Source organism: Phalacrocorax aristotelis, chromosome 2, assembly GCF_949628215.1.
Source record: "Phalacrocorax aristotelis chromosome 2, bGulAri2.1, whole genome shotgun sequence".
Classification (NCBI taxonomy): domain Eukaryota; kingdom Metazoa; phylum Chordata; class Aves; order Suliformes; family Phalacrocoracidae; genus Phalacrocorax; species Phalacrocorax aristotelis.
Window position 1 is genome coordinate 95,536,332 of NC_134277.1, and position 18,636 is coordinate 95,554,967.

Below are 18,636 nucleotides of genomic sequence, written 5' to 3' on the forward strand. Positions count from 1 at the left end.
TGAGAACAGGCCACTGTGGGATAATAAAATTATAGCAACTCTGTCCTATATGTAGAGAAAGTGAACTATGGAATTGTTCTATTTCTAACCAAAAGCTTAGCTTTTTGGAGCTCACACACAGATTACTACAGTGTGTGCTATAGCATAGTGAGAAAAGTGGGAGGGGGAGGTATCTAAGCAAGATCCTAAGACTTGCCATTCACAACAGGCAGTACTTGAAATAAATCAAGTAGTAAATCTGTAAAAGTAAATGTCAAATTTACACAATGCTTCTCAACATTTACAAAGGATCAACACGATATAATATTTCCTCATGAAGATAATACAGCGCTAAGTGGTAGAGAGTCCCCAAAGTAAAACCACTACTCCACACACCTAATTATGTCTGTTTAGACACTGAGAAATCATTTCTTCCAGAACTCTGGCGTAAGAGAATCTACTGTCTATTCAGCTCTGTATCTTCATTGCAAAAGAAATAAATATTAGAGTCCTTACCCTAAACCAAATTTATGGCTGTATACAGAGCTAAAAAAGGTTGTTTATATATTTACTAACCTAGGAACTAAATGTAACCATAAAAAAACTCACAAATCACATACTCCCTTGCAAGATATAATTAGCACTTCTTAATCAAAGAGGAAAATGAGAAAATTTATTCTTGTCCACAAGCTTTTATGAACACCTATATTATCACACATTGCACCATTAGTTTCCCAGTAAGTAATGCAAATATTTGAGACAGCTGTTTAAGAGGTGAACAAGCATATCATAACTCCAAAGTCCAAAATAATGCACTGCTTAAGAGGACTTTAACTCAGGGAACAGTAAGCTCACAGCACATAAAAGTAAACCTTTAGAAAAAACTTAGCCTAGAGCACATAAGTAATACATAGAACTTCCCCTAAAAAAAGTCTGTCCTGTGGCGTCAGTTCTTTGAAAATATTAATGCTCTATTTAAACAAAAATTTTGTGGTGAGGAAAGTAAATGGCAAAGAAGAGGGAATTGTTTCCTGCCTTCTGCCAGGTTTAAGGCATTTCAGTAAGACTGAAATCTCAGCATCACCAGGAATATATACCCTAAAACAACAAACTGCTTGAGCAAGCATATGTCTTCACACAAACATACTAACCCTTCCACAGAAATTCTAGTTTCAGATCTCTTTATATGCCTCCAGGCAAAGTTCTGCTGCTTGCAACAGTATCTGAAATTTGGCTGAGCTGACAAGTTACTGTAATTTCTCATTTGCACAAGTAAGACGACCACTGTAAACAAAAACATTTCTTCCATTCTTTTAATTAGAAACAGGCAGGCAAACTTTTTCTGGCTTCAGGTGAGATAATGGTCCCTATTTCAGGAAGTTTTGTTTACCCCAAAGGAACACAGGAAGCATTACGTTATCAAGTTTCGAAAACAATGAATTCGGTCAGTAATACCGATTCCAACTTCTTTCTTGTCCCTTTCTGTAAAATCAGTAACAGGTAGTTGAAACAGAACACAGAGCTATTAACACACTCATAACAAGGATGAGAAAACCATGACAGTAAACCAATGACTTAGTGTTTCTTTAAAAAAAAAAACCCACACAACCCAAACACAGTGCTGTTTTAATGCAGCCTTTGGCAATGCAGCGATCCGGCACAGTTTCCCAAATCATGCTGCAAACCTTAAGGTTTCTTCCTAGAAATACCCTGTTTCACTTAGTTTACTAGAGCCAGTCAGCTGTTTGCAGTGCCTTTCTTTTTACTCATACAAACCTAGAAGATACTTCAGTATGCAGAAAGCAAGGTATGAAGTTTACATATACATAATCCCTAATAACAAGTCAAAAACCAAGAACACTGAAAATCAGCACTGCAGCTCAAGGGATGCATAAGAACATCACCTGTTCCCTACACGTTAGCTCTAACCTGTACCTAAACATGACGTTTTCAGAAAAGAGTGTGGGGATAGAAGCAAATTTAGCACAGAAGTGTACTGCAATCCAGAAAATTTTGCAATCTATTTCACAATACATACCTAAGGAAGGGAAAGAATGGCTAGGAAGAGACTGTTTACTTCAGCAGCAGTGGCAGGCTGACATGCTTATGAAGCTAACAATCCAAATCTTAAATTTTGAGACTTGCCATGGTTGTTACACCAAATCTCAATAGGCCTGTTACATGGTAATTACGTCTGTTTTCTCTAATTGTTTGTTTCTCAGTTACTCTGTACCTGTTTTCCAACTCAATTTAAACACCTCTTTAGCAGCTGCTGTGGACTAGGAACATTGTGAATTACATCATAACATCATAAGGGAAAGATTGTTAATCTGATACCTGGCAGACTGCTTCAGGGTCTGAGAAACTTTCACTACTGGAAATCTCCATCAGCTAATCAGATATAAATTCAACCATTTCGCATTTTCAGTAACTGGAAAGACATCAGTTGTTTAAACTCTTGCTTCCCTAACGTACCTGTCTGGTTCAGGGTTAAGGAATAATTCTTGTTTGAATATTCTAGAAAGGAATGAAACAGGAATCTTCCGTATAGAAGCTCATCCTAGGGTACATTGAAAGTTAGGTAGCAATAACAAAACATGCAGAATGTTCATGTTTCTCACCAACCCCTAAAAACAAAGTTACTAAAGACAAAATAGTGTAACAAGTAGGAAAAGTGCTTGCTAGGTTGAAAGGAAGGTCAGGATATCCAGAGAGCTATGACTTACAGAAGAATAAATTCTGAACATTTTATTTGATAGCAGGTATGCGACACCATAAACCACTTCAAGCACCAAAATGAAGGCAGCTTTTAAGAATATGGTTAAATAAAAATAGATAAAAATATGAATGCACTACTTCTGTTCAATCTACTCTTATTTATTCTTATTCCTTTAGAAAGATGGGAAAAATCTTTGGAAGGACGACACTGTCTTAAAACACTTAACCCAAAAAGTTTAACCTGAAATCAAGAAAAGCAAGCAGGAAGCTCTCAACACTTTTGCACACTTCATGATAGGCCAAAACAAAGCCTCCCAACTCATTCAGCTTTCAGCTCAACTATTTGACCAAGTCACAACCTTAGCACACCACTTCTTAACATTGGCTCACATGGAAAGTATCAATGAACTTTTTCGTATATGTTAAGAAACATACTATGTTTTTTAAAGACTCAAATCCCCAACTCATCATTAGTAACTGAACTAGCAAAGCAGTGCCAGCTGAAAAAGCATTTCTAAGACCTTCCCCTGCAACTGAAAACTTGGGGCTTGCAACTACCTCCCTGTGAGGCTCCCACCAAAACAGAACACCATCCGTTTGTCAAAATACCTAAGCTGGATTTTCATGGTATGATACATGAGCATTTAGCTTCAAATTACTTCGATATAAAATTAATAAGAACCAACCTAAAAGTAGCAGCTCAAGTGCTTCATCAGCTTCAAAAGAAGAGCAAATGTGGTGAAAAGTTATTTGCTTTGCAAGCTGAAGTGTTCTACAGACCAAGTATGCTCAAACCACTGATTTGTCAGCATTGCTCTTAGATTTGCACCAAAAAGCATTCCACACTTCCAAAAACTAAGTTCTAAATAAACTCTAAATCAAAAGACGATGACTTAAATATGATCCTTTCAGCAAAAGCCTAATCAACCTTCCTTATTCATGGAAAAATTATATACGGAATGACAAATTCAATTTTATTTTCCATACCATAACAGCCATATCCTGCTTACTCATCACAAACATGGCAAAAAAAGTTTGTGTGCTATCTTCAGCACATGTATGTAAAAGAAAACTACAAGAGTTTAGACAGCATGTAAATTTAACTTCTTGTCTGTCTGGTTTGGACTACCATGTAATTATTTTGCTCAGGAGACATCACATCTTATGCAAATCCATCAATAGTCTTGCCTCCCTCCTCAACAATTATTCCAACATACCCCAGGGCTGTAACTGTGTGCCCTATGCTACAAATGAAAGCAGACAGTATGCTTATTTTACATTTCACTGGGGCATAAAACCCCCTCATTTCTTGCAGAGATCTCACTGATATTTTCCTGCTAATCATAACTTACCCTCTTTTGCCTGAATTACATCAATGACTTTAGCATTTAAAGCATTTTTTTTCCATTTTTATGTTTCCATTTCAAGAAAGCACAAACAAGCACAAAAAGGACTCTAAGGCCTATGTCAAGAGTAAATTTTACTCGTCAGAGTCAAGAAGGGTGGGAAGGAAGGTGGTCAAACTGATTTTTTCCTACCTGAAATTGCCTAGAGGCTAATCACGCTAGTCAAAACTTTCACCTGCCAATAGGTAGAGTCTCTCCAGTTGAGACTTCTACATTCTCTTTATAGTTCTGGATTTGCAAACTCTTTTACTAATTACCTTGCTACACAACCATAACTGGCACTCTTTGACAACAGAAATAGTGAGGTACTATTTAGTCATTTAAATATTTTTGTTACCTTCTAGAGCAAGACATTTACATTTTATTCTCTCTTGCCACCTCTTCTCTTCCCTCCTCCTGCAGGTTTTCTGTAGCCCAGTTCCTGTCTGCCTACACTTGGAGCACCCAGTGCATGGCTTTAGGCAAAGCACTGACTAGGAGACCCTCCAATGCTGTTTGTAGCTGCAATAAATTAAAAGGTTGAAAATGAGAACATCATTTTTTCCTTCACATTGCTCAGTGCAGTTGTCCAGGGAAGGGTGGAGATCACAGCTTTAGTCTCATCAACAGGATCTTGTACCAGAGTTCTTATTTCAAAGCTGTTTAGATGCTATCAAAGCCTCTAATTGTGGCCCATCCCCAGCTAATCTTAATCTTTACAAGATGCTTGGTAGCATCGTTTATGCCACCCAGTCCCGATTTTCCTTGGTCTCAAACAATTGCTCTTTGAGGCAATCTACTACTTCTGAAACAGCCTTCAAAAAAAGCACTGATTATCAGGTTTTACTTTTTTTTTTTTAAGCTGAGGTCTAGCCTCTGATCATTTACAGCTTACATACTTACTGGAATAATTACAAGCTGAAGAGCCAACAGCACAGTATTTCAATATTGTTACCTAGTGATTTACTAATAATGCTTTGAAAAGAATGTCAATGACCCATGAAAATTACCAGAATGAAGGGAAGTTTGAGTGCAATAAAATGTATATTACTTGTAATCTGCAAATTTTTGTTAATATGCTAAAAAGAGAGCAATCCCCGTTAGGCAGATCAACGCATGATTACAATACACCTTAAGACAACCTATCTTTTTTCTTAGGACTTATTCATTTCAAGGCTTCAAGGACCAAACTCTTCTGAGGATTATCTTTTTTTATGCCAAGAAAGTTACGTTATATATTACAGGTAGAAAAAAGCAGATAATTCAGGTAAAAACTGGAGTGAAGGTATAGGTGACAACAGTGTTAAAAATATGTCCACACTCACATTAATATTTAACTTCTTATTAACAGTCAAGCCTTTAAAATCAGAATTTAGTAGCATTTATTCAGGGAAGTAAGAGAATATTATTATAAACAGTTATACTATTATTTGTAGTATAAAAAGTTTTTCCTAATGATTTCTGTGACACTACAGTGTAGAACACGTCCACCAAGAACTAGGTCATAACTAAATATCCAACAACTGATTTTGAAGAAAGTCTGAGCAGACAGGTTTTTTTATTCATTTTCTCACGCCACCCTTCTGTGCAAGGAGCTGCCACAGTTAACAAATAAGTCTTCATTTTCCCAACGCAGTAAGGTATCCAGTGTAATTTTGGTGTAGAAAATATTAGCACAAAGACAGTGAATTGAACTTTTCATTCCTTCTCCTCATGGTATTCAGAAGGTAAACAAACTAGGCTATCACTCTCTCTAATTACATCAGCTTATGTACTTCACATGTACGAACAATACATTAATCTTATCTTCCCTGAAATCTGCTCTCCTTTTTGGTTTTTCAAGAGAGGAACAGGACACAGTATACTTACAAAATAGCCACTTTATAAGCTACTGATCTTTTTTGAGTGGATTTCAAACTATTCCCATTTTTAAAAAATACATTCAGTAAAATCAGATTGAGAAATTCCTAAGCAAACTGTGGAAACTTTGTGCCGGGGTGAAGAAACACAACCAACTACTCATTAGTGGAAGCAAAGTGGTTTAACTTTTACCACTATGTTCTGAAAAACTACCCTGTAGCAGCAGCTGGCTACTTTTTTTATAGTTTAAAAGCTGCAGTATGAGCAGCAGCACACTGAAAAACATCAGATGGAATGTTAATGCTTAGAAATAAGTTACAGTCTACCTGCAAGCAGCCCCTACTAAAACAAGTTATCCTGCCTTGTGCAAAGCAGAACTTGTGGCCTGATCTCCCATAGATCTCAGTGAGCAGCAATAACCTCAGCACCTGGCTGCTGCTGACACCCCTTACAAACTCTCCTTTATTCCTCCACCTCCAAAACATCCATTCCCCACATGATACTATTGTATCTCCCCTATGTCTCTTGATTACCAAATCAGCAAGAGGTATCACATGCTAGGGTTTGTTCCAAGGTTTAGGTATGCCATCTGGTCAAAGACATGGCTCACTGGTAAAGTGGCAGGCCAGAAAAGAACAGGCAACTGCTGAACTGTTGAGTTGTCTTTTTTCTTCCTCAGCATCAACTTTCCCCAACCTTGTGCCAATTTAATATTTTGGGGACTTTTGCCCATCGAGTATGGCTAAAAGCAGCCCACACACTCGGGGGGAGAAGGTGCGGGGGAAGAGCAATGGAGGGCTGAAGATGAACAGAGCAGAAGAGCAAACTGTCTCAAAAGGCAACTCTTCCTCTCCTGCCAAAGCAGTTTTTATTCCCTGGCTGAGGCAAGCATTCACCTAAAAACACTATTAGCTTTTACAACAAGGACTACCACAGGGCACGATGTTACCATCTTTGACATACAGTGAGAAACAGACAAACTGCAGGCAGAGAACAGAACCCCAGCCAGTGCCGGTACAGCCAGGGAAATGCCCATTCCACCAACTGCAGACTGGACATTTGATCCATACAGATGCAGCCAAAGCAAGTGCCTTCAGGTTTTTCCAAATGTCCTTCAAACTTTGTGTATTAAAGGTTTGTCTTTAACCTTCCTCTCTTCTGAAAGAGCTGTGTAAAAAAGCCTGTTTATTTATAACTCTAAGCATTCTTTCTGAAGCTAAACAGAACACAGTATTTCTTCCATAAACCTTTGTTTACAGTAGATGCAAAGATTTTCAGACATATACACAGTTCTAAGATAGAAGTCTCTTAAAATTTCCCTTGTCTATATACAGTTGATTTCATAAGATTGGAGGTCTTTCAACAACGTTACTCTGTAAGCATTAAAGCTTTTATAAATAAATACTTTTTCTTTCCTCCATCTGAAACAAATCCCTTTTAGAAAAGGAAGATAATTCTTCAACAACTATTTGCATAAGACCGGCTAAACTTTCTCCTTCTTGTGTCTGAAAGTGAGTGCTCAGCCTGTGATGAGTTTCATGATGCCAAAGCAGTAGCAGTTCCAGTTGCCACCAAAGAGCCAAACTAATCCCCTTTCCTCCAAACTGCAAGACTCAGACCTCGAAATCTTTAAACAGTGTGACACTTGGGCCGCTGTGTTCATTCCCTCTTCAATATGCCCAGCCATAAATAGATTTTAATTTACTTCAAAGATGCCAGTCACCACTTTTCTCTTAAAGAAGTATTGTCCCTCTCTCCTCGCATATCCTAGTTTACCTTTTATCCGTTTAATGCATTGTTAAAACAAAGGAACTCATTAAGTTATTCAAAATACATTAAAATATCTCTAGTAAATGAAATTATGTCAAGAACTCTCACGCAAAGGAAAATACAAGACCTCTTCTGAATACTCTCCAAGCACCAGTAGAGTGAAATTAACATACTTGAGGTTCATGATTTTTTTTTTTAAGCGTTTTTCTGGAAAAGGTTGAACTTCACTTTCAGACAGCCATGTGTCTAGGACATATCAAACTAGATATCCAAAACCCCAAATTATTAGAAATTTCTATTATTTTGAGTTCTTTCAGATATATTTCTCCACTCCCATTCCTAAATCGTTATCACATCTTTCTGAATAAATATTAATGATACACCCAACTATTGATTACATACCCAAACAAATGGAAGAGATGGAGAAATCACAGATTACAGAAAACTATTAAGCTGGTATGCTATATCAGTAATTGGTAAGAGCTGTTTTAAACTTACAATTAGCCAGCATTTTACAAGTGACAGATACAGAATCAAACAGTCTCTTAGAAAAACAAGAAATTGTTCGTTTCTGTTCCATATAAATAGACTGCACAGATCATCCCTGCAGACAGAAGCAGTAGTGAATCACAATTTCATTAGCGTCCACAACAAAAGATGGTTTGATTATAAGAAAGTTGGTATCAAATATTTTTACAGCCTTGGAATTGAAAATTTAGCTATGAGGATCCCAAGATCAAACATTTGATTTGGAAATAAATGCCTGACTTGCATGCTATTTAAGTCTGGGATCTTCTGCATAGAAGTGACAACAAAGAAAGCCTGTTCATTTTAAAAACCATCCCATTGTGGCTTCTTTGTTTAAAAACGCTAGCGATCTGAACTAGTGGATTAGTGCAAACTAGGGACCACAACTCAGCGCTATTCAACTCCACTGCAAATAACATGAGGTATGCTATAAAAAAGGCATTGTTTTCCTGGCATAAGTCAAGATGTTTTATAAAGTTTTCACCAAAGAGGAAAACGTGGTTATAAAGAGTCCTTAGATGTCTTTCAAATATACATAACACATGAAATATAGAGAAACCATTGTTTCAGCTCTAAGAAGTTCTTACTGTGTTTGGAAAAACAGAATTTTGGAGGAAAAAAGGGATAGTCATGATAGTCTAAAACCACATAAGAAAGCTCCGATATAATCCAAAGCAAGAAAATTACATATTATTGTATTTCTGTGAATCAGATCACAGCTGAGATTGAGACAATTGGTTTCCTGCGCACAGCAGATTTCAAGCATTAACTGGTTGCAGAAGAGTGATTAGTTTTCCTGGACACAGTAAGACAAAATAAAAGATGAGATTTGACAACTCTGCAAAATCCAGAAAGAACTAGAAGAAAGAAACATGAAGAAGGAAAGAAAGAAAATAACTTCCAGAAACAAGGGGCTTGGGTTTCTGGTTTTTATAGGGTTTATTTTTTTAAAAGATGTAACAAATACAGCATACAAGATTGCTTATTTTCTTTTGGGCATTGGTCACCCTGTATTTTTTAAAATTAACTACTGTAGATATGAAGTTTTTTTTATATAGAGCTGCAGTGCAAAATTAGATATATAGCCTGACAAGCATATTTTGATAGAGAAAAAAGTTTTGTGCTCAGTTTGCATACACAAGGTGAGCATTGCTTTGAAATGTTTTAACCACTTCTGGTTACTCACTAGACTCCTAGAATTGTTCGTGGTTTTTAAACACCCTTTTTCATTTGATGACATGACACCATAGCAGAAAAATGCGAATATTATGAAATAGTACTTGAATTTGCAATACCAAAATAAAATATCCTTCAACTGTTAACAGCTGTACCATATGCCTTTTGAATATATATCTCTTCAGATGCTTTTGTCAGAGTAACTCTGATTCTGCTCTACTGCATTTACATATCTTTCTTCCAACTACACTTTTACAAGAGTTGATGGATTGTTTGATATTTCCTGCAGGAGTCTGTGTTACTGGACACTCATGGTACCAAGTTTTGCCTCATTCTTTAACATTTTGTACAACAAAGTAGTATTTCAACTACAAACATACCATTTATTTCAGACTTGATAAAATATTAATGCAGCTCCCAGCAATTCAATTAGCCTATTCAGTGCCGAACATCAAATACAGATTTTAGAGCGTGTAAAACCTATAATGAACACTATTTTTTTCTAAAGCTATAATACCAACACTTTTTGAGCTCTTAGCACATTAGAGTTATTCTGAAGGCCAGATTATAGACCGTTTACTTCTAGAAGTCTGCACAGCTGAAGCAGTCCTTAAGGCTGATGTTGACCTGTACACTTTGAAAATATTTTAGTGCAATGTTCCTAAAACCTGTGATGCCACATGTTAAAACCTATTTGAAGCTGAACCCACCCCCCATTTTTGATGAGTATGCCATCTAACATATAAGCAGCTGTCCCATTCTGTTCTGCTTTAGCAAGGAACTTGAGCTTTTACGAAGAAGAATTCCCGTGAATCCTTCCTGTCACATTATTCTCCCTATTCACTTCACTGCCCAAATAAGCCACAGTAGAAGTTGAAGGGACCACTGAGCAACTTGGAGTTGTTTTCCCACAGCAATCTTAGACCCCATTTCCAAAGCGTTATCAGTCTGTTCTTTAAAGAGGCCAGATACTTAGATTAAAGCTAAGTCTCTAGCAAATGCAAGTTTAACTTACTGGACTTTCCTACCCTATTTGTAGCACAAACAGCAATGGAGCAAGGAGTAAGCCACGATAAGAACCTAAAGGCTTTTCAAGGTTTGTGAGAAGGTACAAAGAGTGTATAATTTTTGATCTGCATTAAGCCTCCTGAAGGTGGTACTGTGCTTTCCTACTTCCTAAAGTTACTGAATGACTTTCTACTTTTCATGCTGTTTCGGAGACTTCCAGTTCAGGAAAATAAACCACAAAATCAAATATTTAGAAATGTCAGCCTGAAAAAGGACTTGAATTTTTAAACCTCTCTTTGCAGGCAGAGGGCCTTAAGGGGTCAGCCACATTTATTTCAAATACATATTTCAAGAAAAAATAATTTAAACTGCAGTACCTCTGCTGCACTTTAGGAAGCTTAATATTTCTAGTATGATGTGTACACATCCACACTATCTCCAGAATTTAAAAACTCAGAGCAGAATAGGGTTACTAAACTATTACTAATTTAAGTACCTGTATTTCTTAAACTTCTGATCAGTGATCCCTGAAGAAAAAACTGCAGACTATATTGGAAAAGGGTTGAACAAAGTCACATATCGTTTGCAGGGGTGAGGGGTTTTTTTGCTATTCTAAGTATCTCTTTGGAATAGGACTGCTCTGGTATGCTGTCTTCAACCATTTTTCAGAGATAGCAGACATTCATTTCATTCGCATGATACTATAGACAATAGAGTTTAAAACCACAAAGTGGTCTTAAAAACCAAAAAACTTCTACGGAAATGCATCCTTAACTTCTTTACAACAGTCACTAACTCACAAACTGGACATTCAAAGCAGAATTCCAATCAGCAGAAATTTAAGTAATTTCTTACAGAAATACTGTCTGGAGACAATAGTCAAAGCTGAATTTTCCATCTAGAATTAGGATTCAGCTTCTGTGTTTGAAAAGTATATCAATCCCAATTACCCTGTGTACACAATGAACCAAAAATTAAATAAATTCATTAGTTTAATTTTAACTTAAATAAGTCCTTAAAGATACTTTTAAAGTGCCCCATCAGTGAATGTTCTCTCTTCAATGTGTTTCATGCAGAAACATTATGAACAGGATACGCACATAAGAGCCCAGGCTGTTCTTAATGCTGAATTATTCATAACGGTAACTAAACTGATGAATGTCACACAGAGTGAAAGCACAACTCTGACCAACCCTATTTTTTCACCTACAACTAATTTTCACTTGGACCATCTGAAGATTCAGAAGCCTATAGTACCTGTGGGTTTTGTGTGGGTTCGTATTTTTTTGTTGTTTGTTAGTTTGGTTGGCTTTTTTTAAAAAAAAAAAGCAGCACCTAGCAATGTTAAGCACTGACCACATGGAATTACACCTGCTTGTCACTCACTTTTGGCTGTAGTGAGACAAAGCTTTATGCTTGGTCTTAGTCCTTGCTCATCCTGGCCACTCCAGTTAAACTCATTTTAAAACACTGTTGTAGAGACATCTGATCAAGACGAGTGCTAGATACCTCTTGGACTTCTGTAGAGGTCCATGGTCATTTGATTGATTTGTCATTCTGCTTTTCAGTCAGCTTCTTCATTCGGATATGTAATGAGCGCTTCCAAATTTCTTTCTACACACTGACAACGGATTCTAACCCGTTACCAATACTCCCATCTCCTGTTTTGTTCCTCACAGAACCCTCCAAAAAAACCAAAATATGTTTCCCTCTCCCTGGAAGAATTCTGGCATTATCGCTTCCCTTTTAATTTTCCATGTAATTCTGGTTATCATTCACAATTTGCATCGAAGTGTTGTTAGCATACAGAGTGCAGGCTAAAACAGCATGGAAAAAGATAAGATAACAATGACCTGTGGCTATAGAAAAGTAAACAGATTAGGATTCAAGTTCTTCAGGCTCTGTTGGCCTTTGTCCCGTCATGCCTGTAAAATGAGGCTAGTATTCCTGTCTCCTGCAGAACTACTTAATGTAAGATATTTATGCACTGTGATATTACAATTCCTGTGGCTGACGGGAAGCACCAGCTGAAGCTCTGGAGTCTATTCTGATGCACTGTAAAAAAGTTAAAGAACATGACATACCCTCTTGCTTGCCTGTAACAAGTTTTCACAGGCAACTTGAATGTTGAATATCATCCCAATTCAATTGTTCCACATAAGTGGGATGACAAATTTTGTCATATGACTTCACTTACACATCAGGAACTCTTACATGAACAAATATTGGAACTCAACATGAAAACAGTACCACACCCCATTAGAAAGGAATACTATTTGTACAAAAAATGCTAAGAGTTTATCTACAGTAAGAAATCCCACAAAAAATCCTAGAGATTCTACCACTTGCACAGCTTAACCAATATTAGCACTAGTGAAAATAAAGCAGACTTTTCAAAACATTTACAATATTACACTGGCATGCAATTTACAGGACAGTTTGGAAAAGCAAGAGGAGCGCTATAGAACAAAAGAGCAGTTCATTCGTCCTGCCTCCAAAGGATGCTAAAGCTCTTTCAGCTAGACATCAGAACACTGAACTGGCTTAGCTTTTGGGTAAATTTTCTAACAGACTGAAGTTTCTGACAGTTGATACCAGCATGGCACAAGAAAAAAAAAAGTATGAAAACACTTCTCTCCTTAACTAGGAATGAATTTTACAGCAGCTGTACATCAGCTCGTCCCAGTCTGAACTTCCACAGCAGCAGACTGTTGCTGCGTTATACTATTCTTCACTAGTAGTAACTTCTCAGAGGAGGACAAACACAAACGTCTTCAGGACTGTCACATTACGCAGAATAGCACTCTACAACACAAATAGTGCTCGATATCCCTACCTGTATCTTTCTCTCAAATGCTGGAAATTATCTGATAATAAAGGAAAAATACATGAGCTGAAGCTATCAATGAGAGTCAGTGGTGACTGAACACCGATTCCAGTGAAAAGGCACCACTGCAAAGCTCTGACTACTGCGGATAAATTTTTAATTCGACAGAAATTAAGTTGACCATTCCACTATCAAAACCAAATACCTTGGTTAAAAAAAAAGTTTTGAAGCCACTTCACAATCAGGTTCTGTACCAGAGTTACCTACCACATAAAGGCAGAAGAGGAAGAAAAAAAGGTGGTTCTTGTTTGGTAGGGTTTTGTTTGTTTGTTTTAAATGATTGAAAATAAAGCCTTGGATCACAGAAGCAAGGGTGGCGATATCAAGAGACAATCTAGGGAGACCACCTCGCCAAGGATACCTTTTCTTAACTGACCAGGTCTCCAAGCACATTTGCTTTCAGTGTCAACTGAGAACATCAGCTAAACACACCTTTCTACCTTGACTGAAGGGCCAACGGAACTGAGTAAAGAAAGGCACAAAAAATTAAAGTCATATTTCCTACAAGAAACTATAAGCCACCTGCACAGTCCAGCACTTTAGAACTCAAGTTAATTCTCTTTAGTGGATTATAACCAGACCTTTACATGAACCTGGTGGTAAGAATGCCTCAATAAGTTGGGAGTTACTACAACAGTACATGCGCAAGATATTTATGCTGTGCTCAAAGTCACAGGTGTCTAATTTAGCTGAAAGTAAATGCCCCACAAGAACCTTTGTATTTCATAGTATAAAATCATATTTAAGCAATCAAAAAGTGAATAATAGAGCAGTTAGCCAGCTCTTTAATACATTAGCTAAAAGTATATCAATTCCATTGATTTTTATGACGGGCTGACTTCACATAATGGACTAAGCTCACTAGAAAGACTGTAAAAGGGAAAAATGCTTTGCCAGAATTAGTGGAAGATGGTGTCAAAATGCTTTTATGACAGTTAAAACATTTTATTTGGAGATGTTAAATTTAGAATACTATTGTCAAGAATAGATTTGGTGCTAAAAGTTGAGTAAAAGCCAGGATTACAACACTGCAGATATATTTTGCAGATTTCAGTTATATTTTGCTTTAAATTCTTTGTTTTATTCCTAGCTAAGAAACAGGAAGCTTGGACTGTGAATATACAGTCAAACTTCAACACGGCAAAAGGTTAACAGCAGGATGCTTCAAGGATCCATAAGGCAAACAACACTCAAAGGCACTAATTAGCGATCTGGAAAAGAAAGTAGAAAAGTTAACAGTTATGTAGGTTAGTCAAGTACAGAAGACCAAAAATGGAACCAACTGGGGACTAATTAACCATGAGGTACGGGTAACACTGTGGCAGATAAAATTCCATGTTAATAAATGCAGAAGTGTCACTGAAAGTTAAAGACAGAATTATTAGTATGGTCATCAACCTTCTATATTAAGTAGAGCTAGTATAAACAAGAGGGTTACAAGCATTCCTGCGGAAGTCAAGGAAGATCTCTGTTCACTATGACAACATACCTGTTGAAAATTAAAAGTACTGGGATTCAAAAGCAGCAGTGGCAAGCACTAGCAAAACTGTGGTATCTTCATATAAAACCAGTGCTTCATTGTTAATCATTACCTGAAAAAGGCTGCTGTTGTATTAGCTTAGGTGTCAGAAGAAACTTGTATAAAGAAAATTAGAACTTAATACAGTTAATACAAAGAATCACAAAGCAAGACGTGAAAAAAACACACAGAAGTAGACTAAACAACATGAACAGAAGAAAAATAATTTACACCTCAAAAATTAAGATGCTGCTCAGTGAAAGCAGTAAGTATACAGTTCAGTGGTATGCTTTTTTTGATACAATGCGTAACTGAGTATTCAAAGTAATTTCTACCGCATCTTTACAATAAAGAGTCTGCCAACAGTCAAAGGAGGACAGAAAACTGGACTGGGAAACATCACATTTAAGGATCCAAGTCTGCTTCTGTTAGGTATTGGTGTAAGACCCATATCATAACAAGTATTCAACATTTGCCTCCTGTAACACTTCTTGTATCTGCCACAAGCAATTCATCTGGATGAACTCCAAATAAGCTCCACTGTCACAATTTCACGGCTAAAATCACTACATTGGCCCTGTGAGGGGGCCAAATAAACACACATGAAAACCACCACCTTCCAAACAAACTTTACAAATCAAGATCCTGAAGAGCAACACTAGAACGCAAAATACACGCTGTAACTTGGCCTAAAGGACAATACTACAGACTTCCAGATTTTGGTTAATAATTTAAGACAAATAAAAGAACTCCAAAACTCTTGGTGAAGTGATTGTTTTTAAGTATGAAACAGCACCATTCTCAAAAGCACCACTCCAAATGCTAAAAGGGGTTTCAATGCATCTTATTAAAAAAAGGTCTATTTCAATTTGTAGGCCAGTCCTTTTCCTTGTAAGCACTGAAGGTTCCCAATACAGGCCAGCTTGCATCTAGAGATGGCTCCTGCACCTCAAGACAACACTTAAAGAAACAGACTGAGAAGGACTACAAAACCAAAGACCATACCATTTTGGTCCTGTGAATCAAATTTTTGTGCCAGGTGGACAGTTTAAGACTTATTCTGTGCACAAAAATCACTAAAAATATAAAATGCAAAAATCTGTCAAGAATCTCTTGTCTCTTGAACTAAACATAAAGTAAATTGCATTCAAATTATTTAAGTATTTGGAAGTACCCTATTTTTAGATGAGTGTCCCTGGAGCTACTTTTTGTTCTCATCCCAGAGACAAACATGACGTTCTTTCTGTGACAGAAGAAAGAAAAATATTTAACAAGTTTACAACTAATATATATTTTACCAACATGTATGTAACAAAGGACAGCAGGGTACTGTTTCACTAAAGCAGCAATTTGGCACAGAAATTTCTTCTAAATTACCTCCATTTTCTCTCTGTATAGCTGATTCCTGAACTCGTTTGAACAAATCCAGTTTGAGACCATTTGGGGGGGGGAGGGGGCCCTGGAATTTTTATACAAAAGTGAAACAGTACTGCCTCACCACTAGGATATGCAGTGACCATCACATCGTATTTTTAAAATATTTCCATGACTTTCACCAGTGTCTTTGAATTGCCCTATTCCTACAGGAATAGGGTATATGAGGAATAAGGTATCCTCATTCACACAGCTTACAATTCCAAGGAGCTGGGCAGCATGTGATAATAGTCCAAGCGTTACCGTTATCACCTCAAGGTGGCTATCATCTCAAGGGTGGCTTGTATGTGGTGTCCTTGCCAGGTACCATTTGTATAATTTTTCTGAAGATGACCATGCTGCCACAATCTCCGTATGGACAGTCATTGGAGGAACACTTGTCTGTGCCGTGCATTCATGTTTTACAGACACAGTAAGCCTGATAAAACGCAGCAAATTCAAACTGCTAGCAATATCACTTAAAAAAGGCCAATATCACAGGAGGACACGGACAAAATTCCAAGTCACAGAAAACAGTGAAGCTGGCACTAGGAAATTAAATGCTTTCTCCAATATAAGCAATCCTTTGTATTTACAAGAAAAACGAGTTCTGTCGTGTTCCAAGCATTCAGAGTAGCATGATCTTCACTGCCTTTGCAAAGGAGCGAAGTTGAGAGTAACAGTGTATAAAAATACATGGTAGTTACATAGCTTTGGTTTTCACAGCTGTTGGCTATGTTCATTTACAGTTCACGTAGTGCCAACATCATTTTTATAAACAGAAGAGGCTGGTTCACTCCTGTTTACCGCCACAGAAGTTATTTCTCTCAGCAGCTGCTGCACAAAAATCGGCTTCTATTTCACTATCTCACCCTGTAAGTTTACAAAGTGGCAGGTTCTAGAGGCTGCTAAAAACAAGCAGGACCTAAAGAAACTTGGCCGTACTTAATAATGAACGGGGGGGGCGGGGGCGGACAACACACGACACACTTCTGCTTTCTTGGAGTGGAAGGAGGTAGCAACCCTCTGCTAACAGGGGTAAAGTCACATGAAAACTAAGTTGCTTTAGGCAACTACTTGGAACGAGAACCTTAGTTTCCCCACCACCAGCAGCCTCTTCAGCTTTATGAATTAAAAGGAAATAAAATAAGGCTGATCCGGATTTCAGCAGATAACAGAAAGCCTAAAATATTAGTCGGGTGTTATGTAATAGCCATTAACTGATCGAACCCGGTGTGACAGCGGTGCCGAGGTAGTGCCGGGGATGCTGCCCCGGTCCTCCCCCCGCGCACACACACACACCCCCCGGTGCCGGCACCCAGCAGCTCCCCGGCCCCTGCAAGGAGCAACAGGACGCCCCCAGCCCCCCCGTTCCCCGGCACGGACCAGCCCGGGAAGCCGCGGGAAGGCGGCAGCAGCTCTTGCGTGCCCTCCCCCGCGCCCCTCCCCCCGGCAGCTGCCCCCCGAGCGGGCACCGCGGCGGGGCCGCTCCGGCCGCCCGGCCCGGCGGAGAGGAAGCGGCGGTGGGCCGAGGCGGCGGCTGCCCCGCCGGCGGCCGGAGACGGGGGGAGAAGCCCGGCGCTGCCTCAACCCGGCGCTTCCCTTTCCCCGAGCGCCAGCGCGGGGCGGGGGCGGGGGGGAAGCGGAACCCGGGGCGCCCGGAGCCCTCACTCACCTCGGCCCGTTCTGTCGCTGCGGGGCGGCCGGCGGAGGGCAGGCGGCCCCCGAGGAGGGGGCGAGGGGCGCCGCCGGCCCCGCCGCTGCCGCGCCTGTCACCGGGCGCCCGGGGAGAAGAGTCCCGCAGGGTAAATCCTCCGGGCGGCGGCGAGGACGGCGTCGGGGAGGGGGACGAGCCCCGCACTGCCCGCTCGTCGCGGCGGCCGCTGCCTCCCACCAAGTTGAGGCGCGGCCGCCGTTGCCGTTGCGCAGCCGGGCTGCCGCCGGCGGCCGCTGCAGCCGCGGGGAACAGGCGCCTCCGCTCGCCGCCTCGCTCCGCGGCCGGGGAAGGAGCGCTGCGCCGCCGCCTCGCCGCGGCCCCCCTCTTCCTGCGGCTATCGGGAGCCGCGCTCCGGGCGCAGCAGCGCGGTCACACGGAGCCCCACGGAGGACCCGCCGCCGCTTCCCTCAGCGCCTCGGAGCCCACAGCTGCAGCCCCCCGCCGGCGCCCGCTCCGCATGCCCCGTCCTCCGCGCACCACCGCTGCCGGCGGCGCGCACCGACGCCCGCTCTCCCGCCCGAGCCCTCCTCAGCGACGCGGCTCCATCACCGGCGCGGGGGCGGGGGGCGGCGGCGGGGGGCGGGCGGAGGGGAAGGGGCGGCGACCGCCCCGGCGCGCGGACACGTCCTCCGCGCCCCCTGGGCGGAGCCCGCGCGCCCCGCCCCACCCCACCCCC

General features: G+C 40.0%; 1 protein-coding gene across 2 annotated transcripts in view; it reads right to left on the reverse strand.

Annotated features, from left to right (window-relative positions):
- GALNT1 (polypeptide N-acetylgalactosaminyltransferase 1) overlaps positions 1-18,227 on the reverse strand; it is an 87,346-nt gene extending 69,119 nt beyond the window's left edge. The window contains exon 1 of one of the 2 annotated variants that reach the window (XM_075084404.1): positions 17,919-18,227. The gene's annotated coding sequence lies outside the window, so the exon portion shown is untranslated. The remainder of the gene's footprint in view (positions 1-17,918) is intronic. The other variant, XM_075084405.1, reaches the window with a different exon arrangement.
- Positions 18,228-18,636: the final 409 nt, after the last annotated feature.